Source organism: Protopterus annectens, chromosome 2.part0, assembly GCF_019279795.1.
Source record: "Protopterus annectens isolate FY-2018-M chromosome 2.part0, PAN1.0, whole genome shotgun sequence".
Lineage (NCBI taxonomy): Eukaryota > Metazoa > Chordata > Ceratodontiformes > Protopteridae > Protopterus > Protopterus annectens.
In genome coordinates this window covers 1,248,409,641-1,248,434,283 of record NC_056728.1, presented here as the reverse complement: position 1 = coordinate 1,248,434,283, position 24,643 = coordinate 1,248,409,641, and positions in this window count along the sequence as shown.

Sequence of the window (24,643 nt, the reverse complement as noted above, 5' to 3'; positions counted from 1 at the left end):
TATGAAAAAAGTGTGATGAAGGAGAGGAAAAACAGCCAAGAGGCATGCCTGCTGGAATATTGAAACTTATATATCTCTTCCTGTCTCTTTGTACAACAGTATTGCAGGCCAGATCACAGTATATAACAAAGATCGCCATAAACATTGTTGACTCTGCTGGTGACAAGTAACTCTTGAAATAAGGATTGTAACCCCTGTTATTATGGTAGACTGAGGCATCATGAACAGTGCATCTGTCTTGAACTTTCGAATGTGTCACCTACCCCTTATTTTTTACAGAGACATATGATTAGTACATGATTGTATTTTAACACATGTTTCATGTCAGACCCGATAAGGTTATTGCTGACAAGTGGGATTCATAAACTTCTAATGTTAAGCATTAGGCATCCGTACTCAGTGGATGGCTGTAAAATGGTTTTGCAATTCAGAAAACTGATGAAAGCTGTGTACTGCAGAGAGAAATGAGGTGTATCCCAAGCACACTGAAGTGGCATGATAATGACAGAAAAGCACACAACAGATAGAGTGACATGGATGGTACAGACAGCAGTCTAAGGTGGAGTGCTGAGCACCTGGAGCATGTCAACAATTTCAGAACGCAAAGAGAGAACGAACTGTCTCCTGAAAAGAGCAAGCATTCTATCTTAAATGCTAGCATCATTGGTATAGAAGGATAAAGCTCTGGCTATGTCCCTGATTATTCAAGTTCATTTAGCAGTGATGGTGTGTGATGTAGTTGGGGTAGGGAGGAAGGGAAGGTCCAACCTAGGAGGGAGGCAGAAGGACTGGGGCTGACCAGTGGCACAGGCCCTTACAGGAGGGTCTGTAGTACAGAGATGGCCCAAAGGTAGGTATTTGGTCACCAAGCCTCCTTAGTGTTAGATTTCTTCATAAATGCAAAGAATGATGCACTTATATATGGAAAGGTGTAGTGATCACTCTGGTGATGTTGGTTCCTCATTTCCCCAAGCCAAATGAGGGGTTAGGACTTATCAAAACACACTTTCAATATCAGGATGCCATCAAGGACAAAAGCAATAGTCATGGCTGCCCAAGTGATCATTCCTGAAGATGGCTCTTATTCTTGTACCAGGATCTCTAGCATGCGGGGAGAGGCAAATGGATAAGGTCTGACTGGGGGACACTTGGCAAACAACTGAAGCTAGGAAAAAACACTGTAAAAGTTTTACCCACAATCTACAAAACTGTGACCAGAGGACTGTGAATAAACACGTATTGCAGTATGGAGATTTATGAGTAGGGAATACATACCGCTTTTCTCCTAAATGCTGAAGAATGTGCCACTGCACTCCCAGTACCTACTATAATTACCTAATGCTGCCAGTGCTTTGAGGAAAGACAAATACTTGTCTTCGCAACAAATGTAACATTTATCTTTTTATTTCTTGGGAAAGAGAGAAAAAGCTATCAGCTTTGAAACACAATGCTTGAATGTGTCTTATGTGACCACTTATGGTCTGTAAGAAGAAATAGCTACTCAGAATGGAAGACTGGCATGTTTGCCATATCAATCATTTTAGTGGTACAGCAAGGGTCTATATCACATGGTCAAGAGCTAATAATAGTGAACGACCACAACTTCGAAAACACTGGAACTTGAAGTTGCAATTGTGGGGGGCTGTGCCCCCCCTACTAAATATATATACCAACTCCCGAGATTGCACTACAGTGAAGAAAGGGCAAATACCCCTATCTACCCTGTAGTGTGACCCCACAATAACAACTTCGAGTTCCGGTGTTTTCGAAGTTGTGGTCATTCGCTATTATTAGCTTTCGACAACGTGATATAGACCCATACAGCAAGAACTATTCAGTTATGATACCTTAACATGTGAGGCTGAAACTGGTCTATATCAACTACAACACAAGTGGGGGTGACTTTGGCTAGCATGGCATCTACAAGAGCAGGTTGGCAACTCTACATAATATGTTTACAGTCTGTATTTTACATTGCTCATAGGAAGTATTCATTTTTTTCAATACAAGAAGCAAAGATATGCTAGATATCTGTGTGTACAGTCTTCATTGCAACTACGTATCAGCCAGGTGACTCTACATATGTATCCATGTAGGTGTTCAGGTATTCTCTGTCACACTTTAACTTAATTTTGTAATATTGGTCATGATTTCCACAGTCTTTGATTATAAACTATGTGACCCTGAACAAGTCACAAATTACACAATGCTTCCTTAAGACTAAAGGCTCAACTACTTAACAAAATGTAAAAAAAAAAAGAAATCAGCTATTTGCATTCAAATACAGATAAGAATGACACATCATCAGTCTATCAATGTCTGCTAGACTGCAATCAGTTTACATGAGATTAGCCAAGTAAACTGAACTCTCTAAGCTTTCTCCAATGCTAATGAACAAGGGAAGTCTTCATCTTCATTTAGCATACCCTAAAAAAATTAATTAGTCAAAAGTTCAAAATGATTAGTTAGTGCGAACTGAAAGAGGTTTGATAGTCAAGGTTAACAAATTTAACCCTATTTCCATGGACTTGTCACATTTAATTGAATATAAAAATAAGGAGACCTCTATAATCAAACTAAAAATTTTAAAGCCAACAAATAACACAAAGCTCAAATAATAAAGGAAAGACCTTTTAGACCTCATAAATCAGGGCTTTGCCCTTGAATTCCTTTACTTAAATGCAATAACTCCAAAGCTGTTCTGCAACAGTTTAAGGGTAAACATCTAAGAAGATGTTACTCCATAGTCACTCAATAAATATGTAATAGCAAACACCTACAAATGAGAACACCTGTTCCTGCAAAGCATTGCAACACTCTGCTCTAAAGAAACACAACTATATATCAAAGGCAAACAAAAATAAACATTTCTGAAACCCAAGGTGTAAAATGAAGAGAAATAAATAAAAATTAAATGCACCTTCACCAATACACCATTACCTGAGATGATAACAGGCACGATCCCCAATGGATGAAATGCCCCATGAGAATGAGTATTGGAATGTGTCATAAGTGTTCTCAGCAAAAACATCCCATTGACATGTGTCCATAGCATTCCACAGTTCCCCCAACAATGGATGGCATTGTGTAGGAGGTAGCACAACTGGACCTAGACTACCCTCATGGGAGGCTTCACAGCAGAGGTGATGGTGGACCAGCCACAAGAAGAAGAACGGTGGCCATGAAGGGCAATCACAAAGGGACATCTGCAGCATATAGACTCTATGCTGACTCTTCATTATGCTGCATAAATGGGCCAGACCTTCCTGCCTGTCATCACACATACCATGCACAAACCCAACTAGTTCAAATATAGCTGCATTGGTCTCTGCTTATCCCGGCATAATAGCCCTACACAAATGCTGAGCAATGGCCATAAAGGTATTAAGATCAGGAGGAGAGCAGAGCCCATAATGGTGTGGCTGATCACTAGTATGCGAACCCCCCTCCCCCAACTCTCCTCTTCACACTAACTGGAGCTGGTGGTGACCAAGGTTGACACTGTCACTGGAGATGAGGGTAATCCCTGTCCTGCTGTTTTGGCCACATCCTGTCCAACTGCAGCATCCTGGGACTGAGGGGTGGATGGCACTGCCACAGGAGCTGTGACTATGGAAGTAGAGGAGGATATGTTCGTCACATTACACGTCTGTCATTGCCACTGGACCCTGACTGCGCTGGGATTTTCCAGCCATCATCATCACTGGGCCCTGGCAGTTGTTCACAATCAGCTATACCTACATCTATGGAGAAGAACCTGACAACACAGGACCTGTGAAAACATATAAGTATATTCAAGTCTATAAATGCACCCTTCATCCCCCACAGCCAGGGTAGGTAAAACTCGGTAAGAAAGTGCTATGAAAAACCTAAATTTGGCTTACCTTAGTCTGACACTGTAAGTATCATCCTGATGTCCCTGTAAAAATAAAAAAAAGCCATGCTCATTATCTGTAAGGCCCAGAGTCAGATAGATAGTGCTGATACTCTCACACGTTATGACTTACCCACCTGACTATTCACGTAGAGGGCATGCAACAGAATATCATCTCTGCCTAAGATAATATCCCCTTGTGATGTCATTCACAGTCAGGGAATGACTACGTATAATATCAAAAATATATGGATGACAGCTTGTGACATGTTATATATGGTATGCCCATACTTCAACAATGCACAAATAAGTCCAGTGATCACATGACCCATGTTTTGTACTTCACACAATGCAGCACAAGCCATGTTTAAGGCTAGCTGGCTTTCAGGTGGTGGCACATGGCATAGTGTATTTTTTGTCAATGCTATGACACGTCAGAGGGGCTGAATTATACTGCAAAGGAAACCATGCAGATGCATAGGGATATCTAGACCAGATCAGGTGCTTCTGTATATCCTTGGGCCACACATACATATTGCCTCTGTCTAAACTGTTGATTGGTACAGGTTTTGTTAAATACATTGTGTCGATCCCCTAAACTGTTGAAGTGCTACAAGTCCAGTAATGGATTTGCTTGGCATTGTCTGACAATCGTGCTGCCAATGACACATATCATGAATGTCAAATATAGTTTGCTTACACCCACAGCATACTCATCTGCTATGTGAACCCTGATATTAGCGGATGTGAATTATAACAGCAGGATGAGGAATACAGTATGACATCCCTCTGATTGTTTGTGCTATCCCCATTTATTACCCATATAAGTCCTGTGTGGGTATGTGTGGAGGCCCCTCTCACTATCCCAACCCAGATATATAGCACAATGTAGAGATATAAGGTGATAACACCCACAATTCTAATCCAGATGTACAGTACTATTGTACAACTATAGGAAAAGGAAGCTCATACATGCACCAGAGGCCTTAGAAACATCCTCCTATAAAATACTCTGTAAAGTATTCAAGACATTTGTGATTGCTGTAAAACCTTGCAGGACATTGCCAGGCCAGCAGACTTAGTCAGTGATAGTGTAGGGTTCTTACTGTCTTCAGCTACAAAGACATACAGAGTCTTCCCGTAACTGTAGTCCAGCAAAGGAGACGTTTCTAAAAGATACACAGACATGCCACTCACTTGGTCACATCCATGGAGGCTGTGGATTACAGGGTTGCAGGAACTTCTCTTGAAGACACAGGCAACAACTTCTCCTACCCCACAGGAAAAAAAAAGTGTAGGTAATGTTACAGGACTCTCAGCAGACATATATACCACTCAAAAGGCCTCAGAAGGAGTACTGCACATTGGTTAGCTCTAGCCATCCCTTACACGATACCAGTGACATAGCTGAGATGCACAGAATCAGACAGAACACATCATAAATATCAACAGTAAGTGGTGCACACACAGTCTTCAGCTTAAAACAGGACCAATGCTGCCCACATAGTACAACACACACACACACACACACACACACACACACACACACACACACACACACACACACACACACACACACACACACACACACACACACACACACACACACACACACACACGCCAAACTTCAATGATTTGCATTTACACTACTAATAATCACCTCCAAATGCCATGCTATGGCATAAATCCCTACCAATGTTTGTATTACAGTTGATAGAAATCACCTGTTGTCAGCTATACCCAGTATTTCATCAATCTCCTGCCCCAAAACAACTTCATATAGTATAGCAAACAACAAACTGCAGCCATACCTCTCAACCTCTTAGACAACAGGGGGGGGGTTGCAAAATAGGGACAATTTTTAACCAATGTTTTTAGAAACCTAGACAGTTAATACAGGTTTTGATTTAGTATGAAATTTCTGAAGGGTATAAAGTTTGAAACGCAAAAGTCTGTTATTATTTTCTGTCTTTAATGACTTACCAATAATTTGCCAGAAAATCACAATTTTATGAAAAATGGGCCAAAATATGAGGCAAAAATCTGGACATTCTGCAAAAATCTGTACAGTTGAGAGGTATGCAGCATATGTCAGCTCCCAATCACTTGCTTCACTTGTTGGTTTTGCAACTGACAACACTCTCAGCTTCCACAGTGTTTAAATCATTACACAAGCAGCCAAGTAGTAATCTTCCATTGTGTGATGAGAACGTTAATAGCCTTTGGCCACAGCTGTTTTTATCTTACAATGATAATGTTCCTAGCATGCCTATTATGATAATGAGCATATTTAGAGTAAATGTTACTAAATTTTACTTTTATCTCATTGCACACCTGCCCAATGTTGTGCTGAGATTTATTCCATATCATGCACTCACATGATTACCTGCAATGTGCAATGCATATGCATGGGCAGGTCAATGACCCAGCAGTGATGTGGGGAAACCTGTGCTAATATGATGCTTTATAGAGATGCTAAAGTGCAGAAATGGTAAGATATGCAGGCACAATCCTGCCAGGCTATGTCATGCTATGTATATTAATTCTAAGCTATGGTGGCAGGTGTTGACAGCAACAATGGTCATGGATGCGAGCGGGCATGCATTTTTCTCCAGTTTGTACCCTGCTATATGGTTATGGCTTCTGAAAACACTGAGGATAGCATGACTCCCAAATGGTGTTCTAAAGACAGCAAAATATTCCTGTACCAGATGTGCAGAGGACACCAGAAGCATCTACTTAGAGAATCTTATGAGGATCCTCAGCACAAAGCAGATGCCTACACAGTAGTGTCATAACGGTAAATGCTGCTGCTGGGATCCACTGTTTTGCCAAGCAGTACACACACCACTGTATTGACCCAAAGAGGTTCCATTTTTGACCTTTTTTGCCAATGGAAAGAAGAGGTCAAACAGAGTGCTCCTGCAATGTACAGTAAGTATGCAGACCAGGTCATTGGCCTGTTATTTTAACAAGCATTCTTGCAGCAGTAGGGTAGCTAGGGAGGGGCAAGAGGGGCAACTCTCTGGGGTGCAAAGTGCTGGGGGCACAAGTAGCCAATCCCGATCTTTCATTAATGCAACATCAGCTTTTAAAAGCCAATATTGCATTTGCGGTGAAACTTGAGCTCTGTAGCACTCTGTGTGTGGTCTAAACTGCAGCAACTGCTTGCTATATTGTAGCAAGCAGTTAGTTTGCTATAATTTAAAAGTTAAACATTTTTTTTTTTTTAACTAAAACTTGAACAGGTTAGATATTGCCTTCCCTATCAAGAATTGATTTCAGAGTATAGGCAAAATGAAAGAACTAGGGGGTCCTAAATGAAAGACCAGCACTGGTAGAGTTTTTAGTAGAATCTAAAAGAGAAGCTGCTGTTAAAAAAGGAATAACTAGTAGAGCATATAAAATATTGAATGATAACTATAAGAATCGATCAGAGGAGTTAGGAAGGATTGGTAAGAGAGATTGGATAAGCAATTTACAAAGAAACAGTGGGGGGTATACGTATGTCTCCCAAATATGTAACAACATTTAAAAGAGTTAGGATTTCTGCTCCTGTACTGGAAGAGAATAGCACATCTCTTCAGGTGCAGGAGTGAGTATGATTACTGTCATGTTATTATAAGTTTTAAATATGTAAATATCTATCGACCTATGTTAACAGCATTGTACTAACCTGTATTATCTTACTGTAAAAGGCACTGTAACACCTGTATGTAACATTGCCTGTCACTACACTGTATATCTGCTGGCGTGCTACTCACCTACTCACAGGAAATGTTCAGGGGATCCACACATTCTACATTTATAAAAGTTTTCCCATTTCAGCATACTCATACAAAATGCCCACTGTCATATGGGCCTTACCGTCACTGCCGTGCCTACTTTTGGTACATCACACTGGCATCATATGTCTAATGGCCTGCATATTCAAAAACATTGTCCATATCCACATAGCCTACTTCATGGGTGCTTACTGCCAGCAGCACCATCCTGACATAACTGTGGTCCCAGAGGAAGTACTAGTACAACGCTGCTGCACTCTTGTTAGCACATTTCCAAGTAAGAACATGCAGTTTACTATTTCTAGTCAACATTATAAACCATCCAACACTAATATACTTAGCAGCTATTTAGTCCACCTGTGGGTGTCCATAACGCTAATAATCAAACAAAGACAGAATAGTATCTTATTTTGTATTTTTATTTGATGTCTGTGATTGTATTTATCTCCATTTATGTTACTGTTTTCTGCAGTGTCAGTCACAGTTGCAGTTATGGTGTGGCAGCAGTTCTCACTCTACCAATGTCCATCATGCCCATCCATTTCCTATTGACTCACCATCTGCATCCAGGGGTGACCATGAGGATAGTCCAAAAGGTAAGGTAGTACAGTTAGGAGCTGTTTCACCGGGCCTATATCAGAATCGCAAAAGCTGTCTATCACAAATACATGCTCATCAACACATAAACATCAAAGAAGGAGAACAGCGAAGTACCAAAAGAGCAAAGTTGGTATATATATATATATATATATATATATATAAGTAGGGGGGGTGTGGGAGGTGCATGGGGGGCTTGCCCCCTGCAAAAAAATTTTGAAAAAGTGTTTTAGGTAAGGTTTGTACAGTTAGGTTTATCTTACCTGTATGGCACTGTTACTTCTGGGAATGCGTTCTGCGTTCTCCATTTTGCTCTTTTGGTACTTTGCTGTTCTCGTTCTTCGATGTTTATGTGTTTATGAACATGTATTCACGAAAGACAGCTTTCACAATTATAATATAGACCTGTTTCAGCACCCCAGCCCCCCATCAGGATGTCTACCTTCCTTGTTTGTCACCTCCCGCCCCTGTTTGTCTTCCAGTCCTCTCCATCATCCCTTATCCTTCTCTCTATCAGTATGTCTATATATCCACTGCCAACCCCCCTTTGTATCAAATCCATCTCTGTTGCTCATTGTTTTTGTTTTATATTTCTTTAGGTCTTCCTGCTTCAGTACTTCTACTCTCTTTATATTGTCTGCCTTCCCCATCTACCCTGCTGGAGAAACAAAACATGAGCACCCATTCCCCTCCCAAAAAAAATGATACTCTTTATACCCATCCCCACTCCATCACTTTCCTTCATTGTGTTCTTAAGTATGTTCTTCTGCTTGCTCCTTCCCCTTGCTGACTTCTCATACTCCAATTTACTTCCAATATCAATGAATAAAACATACTCAGGGCATTGCTATCAGATACTTATTATGGCTCATAGCAATTCTGAATGTGTAGTGACATCACATGTCTGGATACACGTAGTCACATACATGCAATATGCATGGCACTGCTGCTCGATATTTCGGCACCCACACTTACAAAGCACTTCTCTTTTTGTCAGCACTGTCTTTGCAGTGAGTGCCTTTTTAATTTAGTTATAGCCGAGGATCTAAAAGCCTCCTTCTGATTTAACAATTACCTTTCAACCAAGTTATGCATCTCCATATCTAAGTGGAAGGCCTTGCTCGGCCACATGAGGCATGTTTCTGGATCTCAGGCCATGTATTTTCACCTTTAACTCATTACACCGTAGTGACACCTCTAGGCATTTCTGCAGTTACATCCTATTGATGGCTCTAGGCATCAGATATTGTTTGTTCATATTTATATTAACAGTTCCCAAACTATGCACCATACAAGGTATTAGAAGAGTCTATCCTAAAGCTTATATGATGGAAAACACATTGTACTGGAATTTAATGCAGCTAAGAAGATTTTGAGTGTTATTTATATATCATGTATTTTTATTGTAATAATTTTCATATTTCTCTAAAAAATCTCAGCAATCAAGTGGCACAGACAGAACTGCTTAGCCTCATATGAAAGTTCACAGCTGTTTTAAGAAAAGGTTGCTGACAGCATGTGTGTTGCTTGAAGTGTGACTGAGATAGGTAACCAATTTAAACAACATTCCAGAAATTAATATTTCCTGTGTTTATTGTGGCTTATAACATCCAGTATAAGGCCTCAAATTAAATGAATGCAACCAGTGTAAAGATTTTTTTTGTGCTGAATAGTTTGCCATTTACTATTTGCCAGTAACATTTGTGGTCCTAGAGATATGAACATTTGTTTGAACTGTGAGGCGACAATTTCAGACCCAGGAACCGCACCAACTGGAAGTTGGGGTACAGACTGTAAAGACATCTACCAAAGGAATGATGTTCTACACAAACAAAACATGGCAGTAGCATAGTAACTAGTTACTACCAATTTTTTTTAAACCTGAATACCCTCATCAGGGAAAACATTATGATATGATCTTGCTTTCTTGTAAAGTTAGTTTTTGCCCAGAATGTACTTTGAGGGCACAGGTGATAGGATTTATTTATACTAGTCTTTCTCATCTAATTACAGTTTTATTCTTGTAGAAACAGTAAGAAATACTGTTGTGTTTTATACTCCAGTTATAGTTCCAGTGAGTGTTATGCTGTGACTCTTGAATAATTGTTTCCTACATATGTTACACAATCTATAAAAAGTTTCTGCAGAAGAGTAAAGAAAGGACAGAGATATCAAAGACATTTTAAAATATGGAATTTTGTGAGTTGAAAGTCATCTGCAGACTTGGTCAGTCATAAGTCTTTGATGTTTGCTTGACTTCAAAGAAGTACATGCCAAAAAGGAGAGGCACCAGCATCAAACTCTGTCAGACTCCACTAGTGACTATCCTGTTTGTGGAGGTGGATTCCCTTACTTTAATTTCTTATGTTATAGTAATGAACTAGCTGGCTATCCATGGGTAAAATATGGACTATGCCTAATATTTTATGTTTATCTGCAATACCAAAGTGATTCATTGAACTGAACTCCTTGGTAATGTTGAGGTAGACAGTGTGCACTGCTATGCCTTAGTTCACAGGTTTAGTGGCCTTCTCAAAGAAGATCACCAGGATAAGTATGCATGACCTTCCTTTTACAACACCAGACTTGGGTAGGGTCCAGTGTCTGTAGGTGTCCTATGTCATTGTTTATCAGATCCATGATAATTCTTGTTATTACGTTGCATCTGAGACTAATCATACTTATGGGTCTGTAGTTCCTTGGGTCTGTGGAAGCCCCCCCCCCCACCTTGTGTGCAGGAATAAACATTGCAGTCATCTATTCATTTAGCACAAATCCTGTTTGGAGGCTGTGGGTGAATAGAGATTCTTCTGGGTCTGACGTCATATTTCATGCTATTCAGGAGGCATCCTAGGATATTATCAGGGTTCATAAAAGCAGTGTTCTTGGCCTTAGAGAGCACAGTGAGGTCCGGCCCCCTAAATGTAGTTGGCAGAACATTGGTGGTGGTGGTGGGGTATTTCCTGGGGAGTGGCTTGGTGTGATGGGGGTAAACTGGAGCTACATTTTAATTTAGTTATATAAAATACAGTTAAAATATTATCAGCTCCAATGGATTTAACAAGATGCAAACATTTTATTGTATATATTTTACTTTATATTTCTGAAGCAGATTGTTTGAAATCTAGCTTAGTATATGCTTCAGTGGTTTAAGTAATCAAAAGTATTATGATTTATTAGTAAAAGCCATTAGAAATATGTTCGGTCTCTTTAGGCTGCTTGTATTTTTCCTTGATGTTTAATCAGCGTTACATAATCACTAGATTTTACTTTCACTGATTAATTATGCATTCTTCTATTTTATCTTTAAAGGGAATGCATTTTTTGTTCTATTTTCAATTATTACCATAGCTGTTTAGTCCCATTATTCTTCATAATTAGCATGTAGCAATTTTTTATGAACTGGGACTTGTGAATGACATAGTAAAAGTAATTAATTTAGCATTTGGTTTCTAACAGTAAATTAAAAATTATGTGTATACAGTGCTCAGAAGAAACTCATTTTAATTTAAAAAAACAACTGATCATTATTTGTAGGTTAATAATATTTTATGGGTTAATTAATTAGCATACTGAACTAAGCAACAGAGCAAACAGAATTAGGAATTCTTGGTTTATAACTGTGAATAGCTAACTGACTTGACCAAACTCTATATAACACCTATATAAAGTGAATCTATTCCTTTTAAATAAATAAATAATTGATAAAATCTATCATTGAAAGCCATTTATGCTTTTCATCAAAGTGAGAATAATTCCTAACTGAAGGATTTATAATTTTCCAAGTATATACGATGGACCAAATTTCAAAATAACATTTGCACATGGTGCAAAATACCAGGCGCTAGTAACATCAAGCAGGCATCATAGGTGATTACAGATAAGTAGATAATAGTTGCATATGCTAATAAGATGTGGTGTAGTAAAACAGCAGCACTGCGTGTTGGCACTATGTCAATAAGAGAAAAAAACACACAACCGCAAGGACTCGTTCTGCAAAATTCTGATGTCATCCGGATTCATGGGCATTTAAAGTTAATTTGAGTTTATACTTTTATCTGATGAAGTTGTGTCATTGAGATGAAAGCGCTAAGAATAAATTTGGGAGAATGGGTCCTTGCTGCTGTGTGGCTTTTTCTGTTATTCAAGTGTTTGTGGATGTTTATACTATGTCAATAAGGGTCACCGAAAGCAGTCATTATGAGACACAAGAATTCTAACAAAGACAGGCAGTGGAGGCTGGCAAGTCTCAAAAGAAATCCACAAATTAGTTTGAGTAATGGCAGGAACAGGATCAGGCCTGCAGTCAGTTACGTTGCATATGATGGTACAAACTAACCCACAGATGCAGCCAATAGCCAGAAGACTACCAGCATGTTGGGAGGTCAGGCTTCATTGATATCATCTCTCAGAACAGGAAATACTTGATAGATACTGGTTGGCTGGAGATCTGATGCACACTGTCTGTGGTATGTGTGTACTCCACTTATTACCACACACAATCTGCTGGGCAACCCTGTATAAGCAGGAACCAAGGTTAGTCTATGTTTCAATATATTGGTCTCTGATGCATGCCAATGGCACATGGGGGATACTGTAGATCTGTCCCAGACAGCTGCAAGTTGCATTCAAGAAAAGTTTCTGGCAATTGTGTATCACAAGGCACATAAATAGAAATAGTTTCCAAGAACCCCACAGGAACTGCAAACTGGAATTGATCATTTCAATGTCATGGCCAATCTCCTTCTTGTCCTCAGTGTTAAGGATTATACTCCACTGCCAAGAAAAACCCTTTATATGAAGAAGGTGAATGATTCCATAGTCAGAAAGGGTGGGCATATTTCCAGTTTCATGTGATGTGTTCAGCAGATAACTGTGTTATAAAAATGATAACAGTGTAGCCTACAGGTTTACATTATACCTCTGCAAGGATAGGCAATGAGATGCAGATAAGACACAGAGAAGGGTAAAGTTACAGAAGGAGACCTAGTAGCTATGCTTATAGACATATTTTATATATATATATATATATATATATATATATATATATATATATATATATATATGGGTCTAGAACTATTCGCTGAAAGCACATTTCACTGAAAGTCAAATGACTGTGCACAAACCACTGAAAGCACAATTCACTGAAAACTCAATTCACTGAAAGTTATATACGGCCTTTTCCCCACTGTAGTGCGACCCTGGAGTTAGAATATATAGTCGGGCGGGTTGTGGGGGCACCACCCCCCACATTGGGTTGTGTGGGGGGCATAGCCCCACACATAGTTTGGAGATATATTAAGTTTAGAAAAGAGTAATTTATTGAAATTGCAAGTATCCATGTGCATAGTTCAAAACATTTAAAATAGGTGGGGGACTACACCCTCCAGACCCCCCAATGTTGGGGGCGGTGCCCCCACACCCCCCTTTACTCTATATCCTAACTTCAGGGTCGCACTACATGTAGTGTAGGTTTGTTTGTTTTTTTGTGTTTGTGTGTGCTTTGTTTGTTGTAGTGTGGGTTGGACGATGTATTTGTTGTGTGGTGTATGGTGTGTATGTGTTCATGATTATGTATTTCACAATTGTGTGCTTTCGGGATTTTGGGCGTTTGACTTTATGATTTCGAAATACTAAAATTCGGGATTTCAGTATTTCAAAATTATAAAGTGAATCCATATATATATATATATATATGTATATATATATATATATATATATATATATATATATATATATACTATATTCGACCGGGTCTTATACTTTTTCAGCCCGTCTAAATACGCATTAGGGCTTATTATCAGAGGATGCCTTATTTACCATTTTTACAACAGTCTACATTTATTCATTTATCCATGTACAAAACTCAACGTTTATTCATGTACACAAATCGACATTTATTCATGTACACAAACTGACATTTATTTGGCACTTTTCCATTATTGGGCAACAGTTCAAGGTAACATGTTAACAGTTGTGTGAGAATTCTGCATAAACAATGCAACAAACATTTCATCTTCAGAATATCTACACCTTGGCTTTCACAGTGCAATATTTCATGCTTAACAGAAAGTGCAGAAAAATCTCAATACATGTGTATTGAAGGAGGGGAATAAAACAGGTGAATAACTGCCACTTTTTGAGTGGTGATGCTTTCTTTATTCCTTACCCAAACCGTAAGAGAAGATTTACAAAATGTCATAAAAATGAAGTCTGGGAACTAGTGGCCTTACTTTGTAATTACCCCTTGATAATGAATCGTTACCTTAATACAATAAAGTAAAAAAAACTGACAAGAGCTTGCTGGCAGCTGAAAGCAGAAACAATCCATTCTGTTGCCTGATAACGGAAATGTTATTCAAATACATTCATGTTGTCTTCTTCTGGAACATTGTCATTAGTCTCCAACCCCCGAATTCTGGCCTGAATTTCTTGTGACTTCATTTCCTGTAGAACCATTGGCCCCAATCGGTCATACCTAGCAATAGCACTCTCCTTAAAAGAGCACTGCTTGTCCATGTAACCTGCTTGTAGTGCATTGGCAGCACAGCTGTCAGTGATTTTATCGCATGAATTCTTCACCCAAATCACGACCTCCTGCAGGCTAGACTTCACAAAGTTTCCACGCTGATTTCTCTCCATTCTATTTTTAATGTAGTCATTGAGTTCCATGCACAAATTGTACTTGAATGGCTTGTTTATTGCAATATCAAGTGTCTGGTGATAGGCAGTCATTCCTGCAGGAATCATTATTTGATCTATTCTTCTCTGCGCAAGAAATTTTTTCATGTCCTTAACGCGATGAGTGCTGGCTGAATCCCAGACTAGCAGACCTCTTTCGCCACCTCGCAAAACAAGTGGCAGCATTACATCGACCCACGTCCTTATAACTGCTTGTGTGCACAAGGCTTTTTCGGTTTCAAGAATGTAAATGCCTGAAACACATTCAATCTTATCTTTCTTGCCCTTACTAATGATTAGAGGTGGGGTTTTCTTTCCATCAAGATGAATTGCCAAAATACAGGTAATACGTGCACTTTCGTAACCAGTGCAGGGAATGTAAATTGATGAGACACCCCTCGGATCAATTGTTGTTTGAGGGCCTTGGCCCATAAACACTGCAGTTTCATCCATAGCAATCAGGTTGGAGAGTTTGTATTTAGAAAAGTCAATGCCATCAACAAAGGACTTGAATGCAAGTGCACATTTAATAACTTCAGTATCTTCCAGCTTGAACAGTGTTGTTGATCTTCTTAGAGACAGTTCATATCACTGAAGGAAGCCATCCAGCCAATGTTGTTATGCTTTGAATTCTTCTGGGGATATTTCTAACTGTGGTGCCATTGCAAGGGCAAATGCTTGAATATCAGCCCTGTGCACAACCAAAGTCTTTGTTCTTCTGTTAGCAATCCATTCACAGATGATGTCTTCCAGCTCAGGAAATAATAGTTGCTGACCTGATCCACACTTGCACTTCTTAGCATTTCCCTCGTTGGCCTGTTGACTGAGGTTATCGTACTCTGCTCGCCATTTTCAAACCATTCTGAGATCCAACTTCTCTTTGTAGAAAGCCATCAGATTCTTTCCCCAAGAGTCCTCCACAATTCCTTTCTTGTATTTGACAGAATAGCTCTTTCTTTTTACACTCATCTTGTTTGGGGGGGTTAATTGAAGATTTACAAGACAGGAGTGGCAACAAAAATGGCGACAATTAAGAAAACACAACCACACCCGTTTGTTATCAAGTACACGTGTGTTACGTGCGTTGTCTGTACTTTGACCAATCAAAGTACACTTGCCAGTGTTTATGGGCCATGGATCTCAAACACCAAGTGTGAGTGAGGAATAGGTTTACAGTAAGAATTGTGGAGGACTCCCGGGGAAAGAATCTTACGACTTTCTGCAAAGAGAAGAAGTTGGGTGTCCAAATGGTCCAAAAATGGCAAGCAGAGTACGATAACCTCAGTCAACGGGTGTCAATAATATTATTATTTTATAATTAAACATGTCCGTCGTGTGTTGTTGACGATCTTAACTGGGGCTTATTTTTGGGGTAGGGCTTATATTATGACCACCCTGGAAAAAAAAATAAAATATATATATATATATATATATATATATATATATATATATATATATAGAAAATTCAAAATCCGAAACTCAAAATCGGATTGGTTTTGGGATTTTGAATTTTTCAAGCTTTTGGTTTCAGGATTTTATATATATATATATATATATATATATATATATATATATATATATATATATATATATATATATATATATATATATATATATATATATATATATATATATATATATATATATAGATAGATATATATATATATATATATATATATATATATATACAGTGGATATAAAAAGATTACACACCCCTGTTAAAAATGCCAGGTTTTTGTGATATAAAATAATGAGACCACAATAAATCATTTCAAAACTTTTTCCACCTTTAATGTGACCTATAACCTGTACAATTCAATTGAAAAACAAACAAATCTGTTAGGAAAATAAATATAACAAAAAACATGCAATAAGCTGGTTGCATAAGTGTGCACACCCTTAAACTAATTCTTTGTTGAAGCACCTTTTGATTTAATTACAGCATTCAGTCTTCTTGGGTAGGAGTCTATCAGCATGGCACATCTTGACTTGGCAATATTTGCCCACTCTTCCTTGCAAAAACTCTCCAAATCTGTCAGATTGCATGGGCATCTCTTGTGTACAGCCCTCTTCAGGTCACCCCACAGATTTTCTATTGGATTTTGGTCTGGGCTCTGGCTGAGCCATTCTAATACTTTAATTTTCTTCTGATGAAGTCATTATTTTGTTGATTTGGATGTATTGGGGTCATTGTCATGTTGAAAGGTGAAATTTCTCTTCATCTTCAGCTTTCTCACAGAAGCCTGAAGGTTTTGGGCCAAAAGTGACTGGTATTTGGAACTGTTCATAATTTCCTCTACCTTGACTAAAGCCCCAGTTCTAGCTGAAGAAAAGCAAGCCCAAAGCATGATATAGCCACCACCATGCTTCACAGTGGGGATGGTGTTCTTTTGGTATTGTGAAATATTGTTTTTGTGTCAAACATACCTTTTGAATTATGGCCAAAAAGTTCAACCTTGGTCTCAGACCATAACACATTTTTCCACATGCTTTTGGGAGACCTGATGTATTGTTTTGTAAATTTTAGCTGGGTCTGGATGTTTTTCTGTGTAAGAAAAGGCTTCCAACTTGCAACCTTACCCCATAGCCCAGACATATGGAGAATATGGGAGATTGTTGTCACATGAAGTACACAACCAGTGCTTGCCAGAAATTCCTGCAACTCCTTCACTGTTGCTGCAGGTCTCTAGGCAGCCTCCCTGACCAATTTATGGCTTGCCTTTTCAACAATTTTGGAGGGAGGTACAGTTCCTTGCAACATCACTGTTGTCTCATACTTTCTTCACTTTTGATGACTGTCTTCACTGTGCTATACGGTATATCTAATGCTGTGGAAATTTTTTGTACCCTTCTCCTGACTGATACCTTTCAACAATGAGATCCCTTTGAAGCTTTATAAGCTGTCTGTGAACCTTGGCTTTTGCTGTAGCAGGCAACTGAGTAAATGTTAGGAAAATCCTACTAGGATGGCTGAACTTTATTTGAGGTTAATCAGAATCCCTTTAATTGATGGCAGGTGTGTATCCAAGAAGACTGAATGCTGTAATTAAATCAAAAGGTGCTTCAACAAAGTATTAGTTTAAGGGTGTGCACACTTATGCAACCAGCTTATTTTGAATTTTTATTTTTTATATTTTTTACCCTAACAGATTTGTTTGTTTTTCATTTGAATTGCACAAGTTATAGGTCACATTAAAGATGGGAAAAGTTTTGAAATTATTTATTGTGGTCACACTTTTTATATCACAAAAAGCTGGCATTTTAACAGGGGTGTGTAAACTTTTTATATCCACTGTGTGTGTATATGTGTGTGTATATATAAATATATATATATATATATATATATATATATATATATATATATATATATATATATATATCAGTTCATATATATATATATATATCACTTCACCATCAGACCATATCGCAGAAGATTTGAATTGCTGAAAAAGTGCTAAAAACACAAAACAACTTACCTGTACATTTTTGCAGAGGAGCAAGCCCCCTGCCCCCCCATGCAGGGGGCTGCACCCCCCACCCCCTACCACTTAAATATACTAACTCCTTGATCACACTACAGTGACGAAAATGACAAATCTCAGGTTCTGCACTGTACGGTGATCCCAATGCACAATTGTCAGCAATGCAAATCTTCGGCGATATGGTCTTGGCCATATCGTCTTCAGAGATTTAAACTTTCGACAATGTGATAAGGATCCATATATATATATATATATATATACATATATATATATATATATATATATATATATATATATATATATATATATATATATATATATATATATATATATATATATATATATATACACACACACACACACACACACACACACACACACACACATATATATATATATATATATATATATATATATATATATATATATATATACACACATACATATATATATATGTGTGTGTGTGTGTGTGTAAGTGCATGTGTGCATGTGTGCATGTGTGTGAATGTGCACCATGGCAACCCACACTACAGAACTAATTAGTGCGTTCTATAAGCAGATGACAGGGATTATCCCCTGGATCCATGGCAGACAACACCTATAAGGTTCTATCCATGCCTGATTGAGGACGCATATGATAGACCACACACCTCAACAAGAAATGCCATAAAGAGAGTATATGGTATACTGAAAGCCTAATTCAAGTGCCTGGATGCTTCAGATGGTGCACTTCAGAATGCACCAGACAAAGCTGCACAGATGGTCATTGTATATACCATGTTATGCTGCATGTTAACAGCTAAGCATGGTGGCCTGCAAGCGGATGGTGTCAGAGAAGTACCTCATGAACTCTAGGCAACTGAACTTGAAGAATCACAGACATAGCCAATAGGTCTGGAGGACACAGTTGAGGTACCACCCTGGCATGTGTGACACAGCCTGAATCAGTTTGGCCAAAAACAGGTAACCCAGTAAAGTCTAGTTTGCAACTATGAGCCATGATGAGCCATGTGTATCTACATACACAGAGGAACATGTGATGGTTAGTCAGGTATAGTCAGTGTCCATAATGCACATATAACAGGCACACACACATGCACATGTGTGACCTGTGCATGGTTCCATCATATGTAAGTTTATAGTATGCAGCTATCTATATGCCCAAAGCATGCAGCAGACAGTCACAGATATGTAACCTTATGGCATGCAGACAACCAAGATGAGATGTAGGCATACTATCGCAATGTGCTAATATACTTACCAGTACCTGATAACAGTGGTATGTAACGATGAAGGCACTGGCACATGCAAGATAGAAAAGGATGATTATGCATATACAAATGTGCAGGCAGGAGGCGTATAGGTAAGATATTAAAAGCAGAACTATGATACTGTGTCACAGACAACTGCTGGGAAAGTAGATAAACCAGCAAAAGGGTGTCAACATCCATGGGGAGATGGGATGAATTAACATACAATGACACAGATTATGAAAAGGCATGTAAAAAAGCTAATACGGGTAAATCTGGACATGCAAGCATGCCACTTACACAGTAAAACAAACTGTGATGTGTGCATGACTGCACACTGCCACAGTCAGCCATATCTTGATGGACATTAATAACAAAGTACACAAGCAAGTGCCCATCCATAGAACAAACACATCCAATGCGTGAGTAGCATGTCAGAATGGTAGCACACTGAAAAATGAGGTAAGGCACAGGGATAATGTCTGTATCAACTAGTAGGGATAGCCAACATGGTTAGATGTGTGCTGGTATGCATTACAGATAATAAGTAAACATGGGACAACTATGCAGTATGCAGATAACTATACAATCTGCAGCAGTACAAAGGCATGCCATAGCCAACATGTTCACATATACTGAGGTGATAGTACCCTTGCTATACAAGCAGCAGGTTAAATAAAGTCATAATAGAAAACTGTAAAAAGGGTAAGAATCTAAGTATGGCATGGATATAATGTAAAAAAGCATTTGACAGTATCCCACATTCATAGATAAAAGACTGCTTAAAAATGTATAACATACATTCTATGTTAATTACATTACAGCGACCATGAAATAGTGGCAAACCACTTTGCAGTTAAACCACGATAAAGGACAAATTATTATTCGATGGATAAAAAATCAAAGGAGAATATTCTAGGGTGACTCTCTGTCACCTCTGCTCTTTTGTCTTGCCCTTAACCCATTAAGCTGTCTGCTTAACAGATTAGGTCATGGTTACAATTTGGCTCCCAGAAAACAACAAAGTGTAAAGACTTCTCATCTTCTTTTTATTGAATGATTTAAAACTGTATAGTTCATCAGATTAGGAACTGAAAGCACAATTGCAAGTGGTCAAAACTTTTTTAGATGATATAAGAATGTAATTTGGTCTTGATAAATGTACAAAAGCATCCTTTAAAGCAGGAAAACTGCAGCACCAAGAAAACATCAGTCTGGGACAGGAATGTGATATAAAAGAACTTTAGCAAGTGGGAGTGTATAAATATTTGGGAAATGATGAAGGATCAGCAATATAACATGAACAAATGGAATAAAACTTGGTAAGGAATATTTTAGAAGATTAAAATTTATACTGAAAACAGCACTAACATCTAGGAACAAAATCCAAGCTATAAACCAAATCGTTAACTAACTTACAGTTTTTGAGTGACTGACTGGCCCCGGAAGGTATTGGATCTGTTGGACAGAAAAACAAGAAGGTTGCTTCGTGCTTATCATATGATTTATATAAATCAGTGTATACCAAGATTATATATTCCCCATTCAGAAGGAGGGGTGGGCCTCCTCAAAACTGATTACATGTATAGATCTGCAGTTGTAGGACTTCATAAATATCTGCTGACCTCACAAAACCCAAACATAGTGAAAGTTTTAAAACAAGGAAAATAAATCTAAGATGGCTTCCCTGCTCAGTTTAGCAAACAAATATTGGTCTCAAGTGGGAATGGAAATCAAACCAGAAGTAGATAAAAATCAGGTGCAATTGAATGTACCACAAAAACTATAGGAAGAATATAAGGTGAAAGATCAGATGAGAAGGCAAGAAATGTAATAATTCATAAATGTAGTTGCAAGTATAGAAAGCTCTTGGAACAACATCATGTTGATCAGGATCACACACAGGAATGGTTAAGGAGAGGTGAATTTAAACCCAAGGATGAAACACTAATACTGGTAGCCTAAGATAGTGGACTACATACACATTGGTTTACAAAGTCCATTGAACATGTGGGAGAAACAGACAAATGTAGCTTTTGTAAAACAGAATTGGAAACAGTCGCATATCTTGTTCCTGGTTGTGATATACTTATGGCAGAAGGACTGTATACTGAAAGGCATAATAATGTGGCAAGACTGTTGCATTGGGGATTGTACAAACATTATAATATTGAAGTAGCTGAAAAACACTGGAAACATGAGCCACAAAGCAGTATAGAAAATGATGAAGTTTACATCACATGGGATGACACATTATCAAAAGTTCAAGAAATCGGTGTGGGAAAACTGGAAAAGAAGACAAAAGTAGCATTGATCGTTGAAATTGTTGCACCAGTGACTACAGTGTCTTATGTACAGAGACACAAAATCATAAAATACCAGGATTTGCAGGCAGAAATGAGGGCAATGAGGAAGAAGGACACCAAGACAGTTCCAACAGTCATAGGAGCAATGGATCTTGCACATAATATATATGCCCTGCTTACCTTCCTTAGAGATACTGGTCACCGGGATGTGCACTCCATGATTCTGGGGCGTAATGGACCGTTACCATTTTCTTTTGACTATGTGCTAATACAAAGTATAAACCCTATCAATTCCTTCTGGACTACCTACATCCAAAACAACTCGTGTGGCTCTAGTAATCCTGACTGCTGTCCTGCAAGTCATCAACATTACAGCAGAAAAGTAGAATCAGCTTCATTTGTAACCTAATTTATGCATGTGCTTTAGTTTTGTAGAATGCTGGTATTACCTATAATGATATCTTAAATTAATTAAGATCCACTCCTCTTAATTACTGAGCTGCACTTCACAGGGGGTGACCAGTCTCTCTCTTCCAGTCTTTCTCTCCATACCCTCTCCTCTATCATTCCCACCAGCTATATTCTTGTCCCATTAAACAGTAACATTTTGTTTCCTACCACCTATGTTGGGCTCTGACCTTAATAATTCAGTGTAGTACAAGAGACTCTGAACTACTGGAGTTCTTTCCACATTGTTTTTCTTGGCAGACCTAAGCCTTTCACCAAGGTGTATATCTGTACTTGCCTCTCCAGTGTCACTAGCTTGTCCTCTCGCAGGCTTGGCCAGTGATTCCTAAATACTCACCTGCACAGGCTGTCCTCATCATCCCATGTGAAATTCAAAAGTACCTCTGGCATTCCGCACCATTTTGTCTTTCCCTGCTTACCTTCCTTAGAGATACTGGTTACCAGGATGTGCACTCCCTGATTCTGGGACTTACTGGACCATTGCCGTTTTCTTTTGACTACGTGCTAATAAAAGGTAAACTGTGAATTTTTGATGCCTTGTGTATGTTTGTTGTGCTTATTTGGGATATGTTGCCTATTGCAATGAATGGGTTACAAACCTTGTATCTTTAGGTTCGGCATGTTAACTATAGTAGACCAGCAGCAGGTGATGTACAATTGTTAGTGGGTCAAAGTAGTTTTACAACAAGTGTGAACATCTTTACGCTGCTGAGTTATTACTACACTATTTGCGAAAGTGTTACCAGTTACTGCCTAGCTTGCATTTACATGCCTAGAAATGTTCTAGCATGCATCTTCCCTAATAAGCTGCTCCTAAAGGTCATGTTATACTGTGCCCATTGAATCAGCATCTTCAAGTGTTTTTATTACCTGATAATTACATTGATTTAATAAGTAACAAGTCTTGTTGACCAGCGATAAATATATTTGCTTTATAGTGTATTCTTTTCTGATTGTATGACCTGAATTAATGAGGGAAATGTCTCAATGTTGACTGTATTAGCCTCTTAGAATGTTTTATTTTTCTTTCTGAATATTTTCCCTGACTTCACGAGAGGCAGTCTCCATTATTACAATGAGTGTAATGTAAGCAAATCTTATCAAACTGTGTTGTACGCTATGTTTACATAGAGCATGCAATATATGCAGGCTTGCAACATCCTTCTATCATTTGCTGTATCCCTCATTTTGTTAACCCACTGTCCTAACCAGATTCCCCTCCTTTCCTCAACTGCTCTGTTTATTCAGCCTTCCTCCTCCATTTTTTCTCTGCTGACCTACTTAGACTCCACTTTATACTATAAGACCTCTATCCACTTTCTGCTTCCCATAATTTACTTCACTACATTCCTACATTGCATGTCCCTTCCTGCCTATCCTTTCCTCTTGCCATCACCCTGCCTCTATCGCTCTAAACACTCTCTTCTCTACAAGCTAACATTCTCTCTACACAATCACTAGACAGATAGTTGATATATTTAGCTTCTATTTTTGACCTTCCTTGCTCTCCCTTCTTCCATAGGTATAAACCCTATCCATTCCTTCTGGACTAGCAACATCCAAAACAATTAGTGCGTCTATAGTAATCCTGACTGCTGTCCTGCAAAGCATCAACACTACTGCAGAAAAGTAAAATAAGCTTCATTTGTAACCTAATTTATGTATGTGCTTTAGTTTTGTAGAATGCTACCATTACCTATAGTGATATCTTAAATTACTTAGCGTCCACTCCCCTTAATTACTGAGCTGCACTTCACCAGGGTTGACCAGCAGTGGTAGCTGGTGGCTTCAGATCAAAGGGGGACTGCAGGAGATAGCTGAATGGGTGGTGCCAATGAGAAGGGGTGTGGCCAACTATAAAAGGTTGGAGCTATGATAAAAAACGCAAAAAAAAATTAGACTTTAATTAAATACATTGCCCTGGGTGCCAAACCATCATTATGAGAGTCCAATCAAGACAAAATGAAGTGCAGAAGAAAAAATATTTCAGTGCATTGGCTACATCACAGCTTACTTAATATCTAGATGGAAATAAAAGGTTGTAAGGCATGAAACAATAAATTACTTTTTAAATACATACTGGAATGTCAGTCAAAATCAAGTATAAAAAAGCAAGCAGCATTCAACTCAAACCACTTCTCCTTGCATTGCAGTTCTAATTATAATTTATATTCAGCTTTATAAAAGTACCAAATAACAG